Consider the following 10,122-nt stretch of genomic DNA (forward strand, 5'->3'; position numbering starts at 1 on the left):
TGTGGCGTCGTTGGGGAGTTCCCAGCTGAGGCCCCAAATCTACCTGAATAGGAACAGAGTACTGTTCGATAGCGTGGGGTTTCTCGGTGCTCAGAGCACTGGAAACACACAGCTGAGCTCGCTTGTTATGGAACTCTGTTCCCATTCAGGTAGATCTCGCCCAAAATCTCCTCAACACACATTGCAGAACTTTCTTTGATCAAAACCACCACATTTCACCAATAAATCCAACGGACTTCAAAGAAGTCAGTATTTAAGGACTGAAGTGCTAACGTTTGGTTTGATGAGGTATATTTTCATTGATCACATTAATTGATTATTGGGCATGATCAGGGACAGGAGTACTTGGATAGAATAAGTATATAAGGGCTGAAAACAGGGTAGGTTGATTGGCCACCCTAAATTGCCCCTTAATTGAAAAAATAAATAAGAGGACTGAGAGTATGATAAAGAGTCATATTAAAAAATGCTTTCATGTCATATGTGCAGCCTTGAATAAAAAGTTTCCTCTGTGTGAAATTCTGTCTTCAAAACAATCAACGTAACTATTTACAGTGACATATACAGATTGCCTATGAAGGTTAATTCCTGTTGACAAACTTGTCCTGAAAAGATTGGAGGCTGTAATTAAAATCTCCTCCAATAATAATTACTGATAACGCAATCTTAGACATGAAGTGCAGATAACCAAAATATATATCATCAATAACTCTTTGGTTAACCTCTGTAACACCAAGGGCGTGATTCAGCGATCCATTGCGCCCGGTGTGAATCCAGGCGTGCCCCGTTAATAGCGGGAAAGGCCAAAATCGACATTCTCGCCGGCCGAGAACCTGCGATTGAACCAACCCACTTCCATGGCGAGTTCCAGATCAGGCCCCAAAATGGCAAAAATACTATTAACCCTCATTTGCATTCATTTCAATCCCATTAACGAGATTGAAGTCGAATGCAGTGGCCTCCTGGGAATTCCCGAGTCCCCAGCGAGAATTCCTGTGTGCGTCGTTTAATACTCCTTTTCAAAAATGTGAAGCTGGCGCAATGTCTACTGAGGGGAAGTGAGGAGGTGAGAAGCCATTCCCATTTTCCTCCTGCTGCCCAGTGCTCGTGGGGGTGTGGAGAGAGAAACGACACCCTCAGGCGGGTTGGGCTCGGTCAAGGAGTTGAAACGTTCTGGGTCAGGGGTCGCCCCTCGGCTGCGGGGGTGAGGGGATTTGCATCTGTGAGGCCTTCAATCCATCTTTTAATCTTGTGGAGACACATAACAGGGGCAATGACAGCTGCAGCCTATCTGTCCTACCAAGCACTTCCAGGATACAGCCCCTGCTTTGGCTTCAATCCTAAAACTCTATTTCACTCCCCTTGACTGTGACCACCAGCTTCTAGCTTCACAGCTGAAGGCTATTTCAACTGAGGAATTAGTCTTGTTAGTTGTGAGAGCACTTTACAGTTGCAGGTTGTGTTTGCTGCTTGCTCCTGCTGGTGGCTGCAAATGCCTGGAGGCTGCTGTAGCTGCAGCTGTTTCCTTCGTCTGCTGTAGCCGGAAAGAAGGACAATCTTTTCTAAGGTGCTTGGGTCCTGGAACACCAGACTCAGGGGGATGTATCAGTTCAGAAGACAATCCGGTTTTAAGCAAGAAGATGCTGCGGGACCTGGTGCGTGACATTGATCCAAATGGGCCACCTGATGACGCCGTTGAAGAACTGCTTTTGCAGATTGCTGATGCTTTTGTTGCTGGTGTGGTGAGTACAACATGTAACTGAGACGTCACCGCGGCTGAAACACACTGGAAGTCAAGAATGTTCAACTGCACCTTGAGCACCAGTGGAATATGTAGATGCCAGGATTTGGTCCCGGTGAGACTGGGCCATGTGGGAGGGCCTGCACAGCTGCGGCTCCTGGATGGAGAATGGCACTGATATGTGGAACAAGTAACACATTGGTAGACCGATCATCTCTACGACAAGGTTCTGGACATGATAACGCATTCTCAGGATTATCCTCTGTTTCTGTTGATGAACCTGCGAGGGGTGATACAGTGGCCAGAGTTCTCCATTTCAGAAACTAAATGTTGATGCCAGGAATGAATCGGTGGACATCTACGACAACTAAATTGGCACTGGTCCGGGTGGCAGAGACCGTGAGCACAACCGCCAGGGTGGACGCAGTGCCAGAAAAAGCTGCACGACCTCCTCAGGGTGGCCAGGGTGAGTAGGCAGCACTGAGCCCCTGGCACCAACCCCCATCCCAAACAACAATTTCTGCGCCCACCCCACCCGGAGGGCACCCAAACCCCACCCACCAGCAGTGTGCTCATTCCTCATCCTGCACCACATACCAGAACCCATACCAGCCTCCATGGCCAGATACCCTGACCACAAAGGCCACCAGCTGTCCACCCCACTGGGTTGCCCACATCCGGTAGTCTAACAATATGTGCTTTCTGTTCCCCCCATCCCCCCAGGAGAAGACGGCACATAATCAGAGAGAGAGTGAAGACTGGAGGGGGATGGCCGGACCTGCAGCACCTCACCGCCGCAGAGTGGCGGGCCCTCGACCTGGTCGAGGCACCACCCTCCCTTACTACTGTCACACCACCCAAACCCGCGAACCAATCATGCGTCATGTCTTGTGTCTTGCAGGATCACCTGGCGATGAGGCGGACCCTTCTGGTGTCCCCACACCCAACCCCAACTCCAAGATGAATCCAGCAATAAGGGGGCAAGGGACAGTGACGTCAGCCCCCGGACACCAGCACGAGACACTGGGGCATCAGTCCGGGCTGACACTGACTTCCCGTTACAGCTGTCTCCAACACCCTCCACCATCCCAGAAACACCCATTTTGGTCGGGCACGTTAGTGAAGAGGCTCCTGGGGCACTATCTGGTGCGCACCACACACATGCAGTGATACAACAGGTGGAGGTAGGAACCCCGAGGGGGCGGACGGTTGGAGAGCGGCACGACCCCAGGGACTAGCTGTCGTCTGGACGTGTTCCGGGCTTCCACTCCCTGTGCCATATGGCCACAACATGGAGACCCTGGATGAGACAATAGCGGGCCTCCAGGAATAGCAGCGCCATGTGGTAGGGGTGCCCCAGGAGTTCGAACCAGTCACACCCCTGTCCAAGGGAGTAAGCCAGGGGCCATCGGGCACCCCGAGGGAGGAGGAGGTGATGGGGCATGTGCCTGTGACTCCCGCGGAGGAAGGTGCTGGAACACCATGGCATCTCGAACTCCCCCCTCCATGACACATCCGATGGGCAGCGGGCAGAACAGGCTGGCACCACGCCATTTAGGATATCCGAGCAAATACCAGGCCGACAACTTCCAGGAACGTCGCTCCAGAGGACGGCCGACAAAAAGCACCCATGTCACAGGGTGGGATTCACAGCAGGCCGCCTCCACCCCTGATGTACCACTTACGGATCCACCTAAACGTAGAGTTCGGGCCCATAAGGCCAGAAAGGTAGACACCAGTGAAGTTGGCATGGATGCAGCACATAGGATAGTATTAGGTGCTCGGGCACAAATCTTGAAAGTGATGTTCACATATTATTTTCAGAATAAACAGTTTTGCACAACAGTTCAAACCTGCCTCAGTGCTCTGTCAGCAGGATGTGAGGAATGGGCTGGGCCGCCTGCAGAGGGGACATGGCGGGGAGGGGGGGCGGGGGCTGGGAATGGAAGATGGGTGGACGCTCGAGGTGGTCACAGGCCAGGGCCCCCTGGTCGGACCTCGCACATCGTACCAGGATCCTGCCCCTCCCCCTCTCTCTCTCTCCCAAAAAAAACCCTCCCCCATCCCATCTAAAGGATTTGGTGGGACCGTGCGATAGAATGGTCAGTCGCCAACAGGGCTCACCCAGGTGGACGGTGTAAAGAGCTACCGTGGGCAGGAGGCAGACGTTGTCAAACTAAATGGAACACCAGAGCTAATCGTAAAGTGGGTCATCATCATCCTCCATCCCATGGAGCAGACCTACTGTTACTGCCAACCCAGGGACCGCATCCGCAGGAAGGGGTCACGGAGGCGGTTGCCTGGGCGGCCGGAGGTGGGGGGGGGGGGGGGGGGGGGTGGTATAGAATGGATGGTCTTGGGAGGGGGCGATCATGGGAGGGGCTGGTGGCTGCGGGGGTGCGATGGGATGTTCGTGCACAAATAGGTGAACCTGGAGGCAATTAGAGCGTCACATGCACCGGCACAGGTGCAAATGTCGTGCGTTCTCCTGTGTCTGCCCAGGCCCCATGTCCTGGCCCTCCCCCTCATCCTCATTGTCAGATGATACATGGCGTTCATCCCCCTCCTCCAGTATGCCGCCCGTTTGCTGTGCGATGGTGAGCAGGACACAGCAGGCCACCAAGATGTGGGAGGCTCTCCTAGTGCTATACTGGAGGGCCCCTCCAGGGCGGTCCCAGCACATGAACTGCATCCTCAGGATGCTGATGCATTGCTTGGTCTCGGCCCTGGTCACGGCTTGGGCTTCCTTGTAGCAGTTCACAGGTGCATTCGGAAGGTTACGGATACTCGGTCATCCAACTATATAAACTTCCAACTGGACCAGACCTACCAAAATGTCCAGGCTGCAGGATTGCTGCCATTGTTAGGATTCCCTGGGTCTCGGGTTCGATTCCCGGCTTGGATCACTGTCTGCGAGGAGTGTGCACATCCTCCCCGTGTCTGCGTGCGTTTCCTCCGGGTCCTCCGGTTTCCTCCCACAAGTCCTGAACGATGTGCTTGTTCGCTGGATTGGATATTCTGAATTCTCCCTCTGTGGACCCGAACAAGCGCCGGAGTGTGGCGACTCGGGGTTTTTCACAGTAACTTCATTGCCATGTTAATGTAAGCCTACTTGTGACACTAATAAAGATTTTTATTATTCTTACATGTTTCTCTATGAGCACCGTGGCATTAGTGAGTGCCCAATATTAACAATAAGGGGTTCCACTCCCTGCATGTTCAGATCATGTGCAACCCCCACCTCCGAATCAACAATATTCCAGTAATAGTACTGAAGACCTGTGCTCCAGACCTTGCCACACACCTAGCCAAGCTGTTGCAGTACAGCTACAACACTGGCATCTATCTGGTAATGTGGAAAATTGCCCAGGTGTGTCCTGTACACAGGAAAGAGGACAAATAACCCAGCCAATTACCGCCCTATCACCATACTCTCCATCATCAGCAAAGTGATGGAAGGAGTCAGCAACAGTGCTATCATGCGGCACTTACTCAGCAATAACCTGCTCACGGACACTCAGTTTGGGTTCCGGTAGGATCAATTACAGCCTTGGTTCAAATATGGACACAAGAGCTGAATGCCAGAGGTTGGGTGAGAGTGACTGCCCTTGACATCAAGGCAGCATTTGACCGAGTGTGGCATCAAGAAGCCCGAGCTAAACTGGGGTCAATGGGAATCAGAGGGAAACTCTCCACTGGCTGGAGTCATACCTGGCACAAAGGAAGACAATTTTGGTGGTTCGAGGTCAATCATCTCAGCTCCAGGACATCACTGCAGGAGTTCCACAGGGTAGTCTCTGAGGCCCTACCTTCCTTCATAAGGTCAGAAATGGTGGTGTTTGCGGATGACTACAGAACATTCAGCACCATTCGCGATTCTGCATACAACGAAGCAGTCCATGTCTAAATGCAGCAAGACCTGGATAATATCCAGGCTTGAGCTGACAAATGGCAAGTTACATTCGTGCCACACAAGTGTCAGGCAATCAACATCTCCTACAAGTGAAGATCTAACCATTGCCCCATGGCATTCAATGGCATTACCATCGCAGAATACCCCACTATCAACATCCTGGGAGCTACCATTGATCAGAAACTGAACTGGATTAGCCATATTAATACTGTGGCTACCATGGAAGGTCAAAGGCTAGGAGTCCTACGAGAGCAACTCGCTCTTGATGCCACAAAAGCTGTCCACCATCTACAAGGCACACGTTTGGCGTGTAATGGAATACTCTCCACTTGCCTGGATGAGTGCAGCTCCAACAACACCATCCAGGACAAAGCAGCCCGCATGATTGCTACCCCTTCCACAATCATTCAAACCCACCACCACTGATGAACAGTGGCACTCTTGTGCACCATCTACAAGATGTACTGCAGTAACTCACCAAGGTTCCTGAGGCAGCACCTTCCAAACCAATGACCACGACCATCTAGAAGGACAGGAGCAGCTAATAACGGGGGGGCCCCACAATCTAGAGGCTTTCCTCCAAGTAACTCACCACCATGACTTGGAAATATATCGCCGTTCCTTCACTGTCACTGGGGCAACATCCTCCCTAACAGCACAGTGAGTGTACCTACACCTCAGGGACTGCAGCAGTTCAAAAAAACCAACTCACCACCTGATGCACGATCAATTACACGGCACGACAAAGTGATTTCATAACTGAAGGCTTTAATCGACTAGAACTGTTCCCCAGCAGCTTCGGTACAGAAAGTGAAGGCTGCTGGGACAGCACCAGTTCTTATACTCCGCCTGTCAGGGCGGAGCTACATATCAACAGCCAATGGTAAACTCCTAGGTTTAACCAATGGTCATCAGCCTCTTAGGTACAGCAATACCTGAAAATACCACATTCACCCCCTGTTAAAAAAGAGTCCAGCGAGGGTGGTGGCCAGTGGTAACAGTCGCCTTCAACATGGTATGATCAGATATGGAGGTACCGTGATCCCTCCTTACAGAGCTGTCGAGAATATTTACAAAGTGTTCGTTCACGGTGAAAGTCACAGCGAAGCAATCAGTAGATCGGGTGGCCTGGTCGTCCTTCTGGATCGTCTGGGCTTCGGTGGTGATTCTGGTGGGGGTCCAGGTGGTTGCAACTCCAGGAGCGTGGTTTCGGCCTCCCTGGCAGCTTCGTCACTCCTAGGCGGTGCTGTTGGGGCAAACGGTTGACACGGGGATGGGGGCGCCTGTAGGGGGCGTCGGTGGGTGGGTGGGCCTAGGCAGGAGCGGCGGGAGTACTGACCCTCCAGTGAGGTTCTGTGGGGGGTGGGGGGGGTAATGGTTCGGGTGCGCGTGGGGTTCCGGCGGGCGGCAGGTCCCGGAGGGAGACAGTTTCTTGCCTGATGTCAGGGAACGCCACGTAGGCGTACTGGGGGTTAGCGTGCAGCAGGAGGACCCTCTCGACCAACGGGTCCGACTTGTGCGCCCGCACGTGCCTTTGGAGTAAGATGGGTCCTGGGGCCGCCAGCCAGGTCGGCAGCAACGTTCCAGAGGAGGACTTCCTGGGGAAGACAAGGAGGCGCTCATGAGGCGTTTGATTAGTGCTAGTACACAGTAGTGACCGGATGGAGTGGAGGGCGTCCGGAAGGACCTCCTGCCACCGGGAAACTGGGAGGTCCCTGGACTGTAGGGCCAGTAGGACGGTCTTCCAGACCGTGCCGTTCTCCCTCTCTACTTGCCCGTTCCCCCGGGGGTTGTAGCTGGTCGTCCTGCTCGAGGCTATCCCGTTGCTGAGCAGGAACTGGCGCAGCTCGTCACTCATGAAAGAGGACCCCCTGTCGCTGTGGATGTATGCGGGGCAACCGAACAGTGTGAATATGGTGTTCAGGGCTTTAATGACTGTGGCCGCGGTCATGTCAGAACAGGGGATGGCGAATGGGAAGCGGGAGTACTCGTCCACCACATTAAGGAAGTATATGTTGCGGTCGGTGGAGGGGAGGGGTCCTTTGAAATCCAGACTAAGGCGTTCAAAGGGGCGGGAAGCCTTAATGAGGTGCGCACCATCCGGCCTGAAAAAATGCGGTTTGCACTCCGCGCAGATTTGGCAGTCCCTGGTGACTGTCCTGACCTCCTCGATGGCGTAGGGCAGGTTGCGGTCTTGATGAAGTGGAAGAAACGAGTGACCCCCGGGTGGCAGAGGTCCTCGTGGAGGGCTCGGAGGCGGTCCACTTGTGCAGTGGCACAAGTGCCACGGGACAGGGCATCAGGAGGCTCGTTTAGCTTCCCCGGACGGTACAAGATCTTGTAGTTGAAGGTGGAGAGTTCTATCCTCCACCGCAAGATCTTGTCGTTTTTAATCTTGCCCCGCTGTGCATTATCGAACATGAAATGAACCGACCGTTGGTCCATGAGGAGAGTGAATCTCCTGCCGGCCAGGTAATGCCTCCAATGTCTCACAGCTTCAACTATGGCTTGTGCCTCTTTTTCAACCGAGGAATGGCGAATTTCGGAAGCATGGAGGGTACGGGAGAAGAAGGTCACGGGCCTGCCCGCTTGGTTGAGGGTGGCCACCAGAGCTACATCGGATGCAGCGCTCTCGACCTGGAAGGGGAGGGACTCGTCGATGGCGCGCATCGTGGCCTTTGCAATGTCTGTTTTGATGCGGCTGAAGGCCTGGCGGGCCTCCGTCGACAGGGGGAAGGTTGTGGACTGGATTAGGGGCCGGGCTTTGTCTGCGTAGTTTGGGACCCACTGGGCGTAGTAACTGAAAAACCCTAGGCAGTGCTTCAGGGCCTTGGGGCAGTGAGGGAGGGGGAAGTCCATAAGGGGGCACATGCGCTCAGGGTCGGGGCCTATAACTCCATTTCGCACTACGTAGCCTAGAATGGCTAGACGGTCGGTGCTAAATATGCATTTCTCCTTATTGTACGTTAAGTTAAGGATTTTCGCGGTCTGGAGAAATTTGCGGAGGTTGGTGTCGTGGTCCTGCTGGTCATGGCCGCAGATGGTGACGTTATCCAGATACGGTAACATTGCGCGTAAGCCGTAACAGTCAACCATTTGGTCTATCTCTTGCTGGAATACCGAGACCCCATTAGTGACACCAAAGGGAACTCTTAAAAATTGATAGAGCCGCCCATCTGCTTCGAAGGCAGTGTGCTTGCGGTCACTATTACGGAGGGGTAGCTGATGTTAGGCGGACTTGAGATCCACCGTGGAGAAGACCTTGTATTGCGCGATCCTGTTTACCAGGTCGGCTATCCGGGATAGGATACGCGTCCAGCTGCGTAAACCTGTTGATGGTCTCACTGTAGTCAATGACCATCCTATGTTTCTCCCCGGTCTTTACCACCACTACTTGAGCTCTCCAGGGACTCTTGCTCGCTTCGATGACCCCTTCCCTCAGCAGCTTTTGGACCTCTGACCTGATGAAGGTCCGGTCCTGGGCACTGTACCGTCTGCTCCTGGTGGCGACGGGTTTGCAATCCGGAGTGAGGTTCGCAAACAGGGAAGGGTGGTCGACCATAAGGGTCGCGAGGCCGCAGACAGTAAGGGGGGGTATAGGGCCGCCGAATTTAAAGGTCAGGCTTTGCAAGTTACATTGGAAATCCAACCCCAGGAGTGTAGCCGCGCAGAGGTGCGGCAGGACATAAAGGCGGAAATTGTTGAATCTCCTGCCTTGGACAGTGAGGTTCGCTAGGCAGAACCCCTTTATCTCCACCGAGTGTGACCCGGAGGCCAGGGAGATCCTTTGGTTTACACGGAGGGTAACAAGTGAACAGTGCCTTACCGTGTCGGGGTGAACAAAGCTTTCCGTGCTCCCAGAGTCAATCAGGCAAGATGTCTCGTGGCCGTTGATGAAGACCGTCGTTGTTGCTGATGCGAGTTCTGGTTGGGCAGCGTGTAGTCGGCCGTGCTGGGGGCCTGGGGCCTCATCCAAGATGGCGTCTCCCATGGGTCGCACATGGTGACCGGGGATGGACAAGATGGCGGCGGGGATGGACAAAATGGCGGCGCCCACCCGTCCAGTGTGGTGTCCGGGGAGCAAGATGGCCGCGCCATTGGGTCGCACGTGGCCCTAGGATAGGGGGGTGGCGGTGAGCGCTGGCCGGTCGGGGCCTGAAGGGGGGTTTGCCGCGGCGGTCCGGAGTCGCTGGAGACCGCAGCCACGGCGCGGGCCTGGCAGACCCCCACAAAGTGGCCCTTCTTGCCGCACCCTTTGTAGGTGGCGGTGCGGGCCGGGCAGCGCGGGCGGGGATGATTCGCCTGACCGCAGAAGAAGCAGCGGGGCCCGGCGGCGTAAGCGGGTCGCCTCACAGCGCAGGCCTGCGGGGTCAGGGGGAAGGTCTGTGGGGCTACCGCTGTGGGGTGCCACGCAGCCCAGGGGGCCGCCGCGCGGTCAGGGGCATAGGACTGCACGTTTTGGGAGGCT

This window comes from Scyliorhinus torazame, chromosome 10 (assembly GCF_047496885.1).
Source record: "Scyliorhinus torazame isolate Kashiwa2021f chromosome 10, sScyTor2.1, whole genome shotgun sequence".
Lineage (NCBI taxonomy): Eukaryota > Metazoa > Chordata > Chondrichthyes > Carcharhiniformes > Scyliorhinidae > Scyliorhinus > Scyliorhinus torazame.